The sequence below is a fragment of the Hippocampus bargibanti genome, linkage group LG01, assembly GCF_051943395.1.
Source record: "Hippocampus bargibanti isolate YZ-2025 linkage group LG01, ASM5194339v1, whole genome shotgun sequence".
NCBI lineage: Eukaryota > Metazoa > Chordata > Actinopteri > Syngnathiformes > Syngnathidae > Hippocampus > Hippocampus bargibanti.
Genome location: NC_142734.1, coordinates 28,457,696 through 28,460,979, shown reverse-complemented (window position 1 = coordinate 28,460,979; position 3,284 = coordinate 28,457,696). Strand labels below are relative to the sequence as shown.

Below are 3,284 nucleotides of genomic sequence, written 5' to 3'. Positions count from 1 at the left end.
GCGATTTTCGACATTTAAAATAATCTAAAATTGCGACAATACACAAAAGTAAAATAACTTCTGTTCAACTTTTACAAAAAAGTGAATACAAAGTGAAGTGAAGTACATTTTCAATTTTCAATGTCAATTCCTTTTTGATATGCATGTTTCAAATGAACCAAAACATGGTAGCTGAAATAAAAAATTAAAAGAGGCAAATGTGAAATACAGAATCTTCTTCTTTTCCCTTCAAGGGGTCGCCACAGCGAATCAGAGGTTTGATTGGCATGTTTAATACAGTATGGCTTGCTGAAATGTATTTAAATTAATTATTTGTAAAGAACATCCGCCAAGGTGAGTCCCACTGCCCACTTCCACCTTTAACAGACCAAATATGGCCTCCTGTGCAAAGTTTTACACCCGTAGTCTATAGAGAGGTACTCCTTTATCAAAATCACCCCCAGCTCCCCATCACTTAGTAAGGATTACAATATTTGTGTTTTGTACATACAATCTACTATTTTGCAGCCCAAAAATATTTTTTCTATCGGTTTGATGGTAAAGTAAATTTTCCACCCAAACGTGTTCCGCTTCACTTTCAAAATAATTAATTACAATAAATAAAACATGGTGAAAATCAAACATGCTCACAACACTACTCACAAAAGGACGACAAAAATAATGTGTAACATAATTTATATTTATTTTTTTTCTCTTGAACAAAATGTTAATAAATACATTTTTTTTTCTCCACGTCCAAAAAAGATCATGACTTGAGGGACGCGTTGTTATAAATAATTTCATTTCATCAAGTCCTTTGTAGAAAAGAAAGGAAAATAGCAAACTAAAGCATCTCTAGTATGACAATATGATAATGTTATCCTTTTTTTGTCTGTATTAGAACCCTTTTTCATAATTCAAGTGTTTTTTTTTGTAGTTTTTTTTGTTTTTTTCTCCCCCCACGACCTCTGCATCGCAACTTTTTTTTAACCATCCGACTCAGTCCTACTCATCAAGTCACATAACTGCAGTAGTCAACGTAAAATATGCGGCAAGAACAATCTCCGAAAGCAGACGAAAACGGAAGGAGGCAAACAGAAATCACAGTGAGATTCAAACAGAGGGTTTAAGGAGGGCAGGCTGAGGGCAACGGGAGGCCATTTTAGGGGGGGGGGGGCATATTTACAACAGAAAGCATCATCCGCATTGTTGCAGGCAATGCGAACGGCTCGAGATCAGGCTAACGAATATATCCGCTGAATTTTATTATTCAGGCCAAGAGGGCGGTGAGTGTGTTTGTAGGGGTCGGGAGTGGGGGCGGGGGGGGGGTGCAAGGGTCACAAAGTTAAAAGTCTGTGAATGGATTTGACAGACATGTTGAACATTGTTTTTGGGAGATGAAGTGAATGAATCGAGGAAAAATTCTGTTTCCATTCTGTACGGATCTGAAACTGAGAACATTTTGGGGGTCACAATAAAAACAAATAAATAAAAGTGTTGTTCTGACAGTAATGACCCAACAAAATAAGGAAACGAGTCAATCTGGCGCGCAGTTTCTCAAAATTTGGACTGCGGGTTTCCCCACGAGGTACTGAAGTAAATGTTATCTGCAGTGACGGGTAAGTGACACTTCATGAAACACTAGTGATGGCTTTTGACTCCTCAAGATGGCGCTCTTGGTTTAAAGATGCAGTGGAGTTTTAAAACATTTTCTTTGCACTAACCTTCATATTTAAACCAAGCGCCATCTGGAGGAGTCAAATAATAACACAAGTGCTTCATGAAGCTTCGTTTTCCCAATCACTAGTTTATCTGTGCATAATCACAGTGATTGATTTTATTTTATTTGTAGTGCAGTGCAGTCAATACTTTTTGTTTAATTCAGCTGTTTTATTTTACTTTTAAGCAGAGGACATTATGTGCCTTTGTTATTATTTCAGTACTTTTTTCAATTCTGTGAAAAACGCTCAAACAGTTTACAATGGAATGGATTTTTTTTTTTCAGGAATAAAACTTCCTCTTTGTTTGTTTTGTCAAATTGTGATTGGTCTCCTTGAATGATCAGTTTATTCTCTCATTAAACTTTTTTTTTTTCGTGTTGCTCCCTATCGTTGAGCGAGATTGAAACAAATGTCCACAATCGATAATTAAAAAGGTTTTGGTGGGGTTGGACACACGGTCACTGTTTTGGTGTGTCTTCAAAACGTAAAGTGCAGATAGAAGAAACATTTTAAGAGTTGAAAGCCAATTTGACCTCATGGCCACGAAACGGCGTTCGCAATTCCGTATCGTTTCGTACGTTAGCGAATTGTGGTCAGTCAGGGGTCAGTCCAGCGCTTCTCACTTCAAAGGATGTAAAGTGATGATGTCACCATTTCACACTTGGTCCCCATTGTGCACTTTTCACACACATCAGATGGCCACAAGTGAAAATAAGAATAAAACACACACGGGTGGGATGGGTCAGCCCTTGAATTCTCCTTACATGCCGATGCGAATGGAGCCCTTTGCTTGTCCGGGTCGGCAGTTTGTTATGGATGGCATAAAAGGTTGCAACTTTCTTGGAATTGTTTGGAAAATAAATATCATATTGCTCCGATGGCGGCGCTGGCTCGACTCGGGTGTGACAGGATAGAGGCACTCAATTTTGGAGGGGGGAATGCGTAGATTCAAAAAATATTTTGAGTCAGGGTAAAAAAAACATTGGCGTCATGGCCGGGAATCTGCTAACATTTGGAAGGTTCGAGAATGTTCGTCAGCTGCATTTGGTGCCGATTTACCGGCACAAATCCGCGTAGTGAACGTTGCCTCTTTGTAAAAGCATATCATGACCAGCTCATTAAATCGAAGGTAAAGAAAAATCAGGGCGTATCATGATTCCTTTTTTAAAGTTCTGTCTGTTCTGTAGTGATGGAAAACGAAGCTTCATGAAGCATTTGTGACATTTTTTGAGTCTGCCAGATGGTGCCTTTGGTTTAAATATGAAGGCTAGTGTAAAGGATGTCTAACAAACTGCATCTGCAACAAACTGCATCTTTAAACCAAGAGTGTCATCTCAAGGAGTAAAAAAGTGCTTCATGAGGCTTCACTTACGCATCACTACTCACCAACACTACTGCGTTGAGTAGTTAAGATGTTTCCGTTGCACTAACCTTCATATTTAAACCAAGAGCACCAAGTGGACGAGTTATAAAATAACAGAGGTGCTTCATGAAGCTTTGTTTTCCCATCACTATGAACTAGCAGAGCGATATTTATAAACACCCACTGGTGAAGAAGGGTTGATTTTTTTTTTTGTTTGCTTT

The 3,284-nt window shown here is 38.6% G+C and overlaps 1 protein-coding gene across 1 annotated transcript in view; it reads right to left on the bottom strand.

The window, feature by feature from the left end:
• Window positions 1-679: 679 nt before the first annotated feature.
• Window positions 680-3,284, bottom strand: part of nalf1a (NALCN channel auxiliary factor 1a) — a 13,857-nt gene continuing 11,252 nt past the window's right edge. The window contains exon 3 of the mRNA XM_089008248.1: window positions 680-3,284. This exon is cut by the window's right edge and continues 1,018 nt beyond it. The gene's annotated coding sequence lies outside the window, so the exon portion shown is untranslated.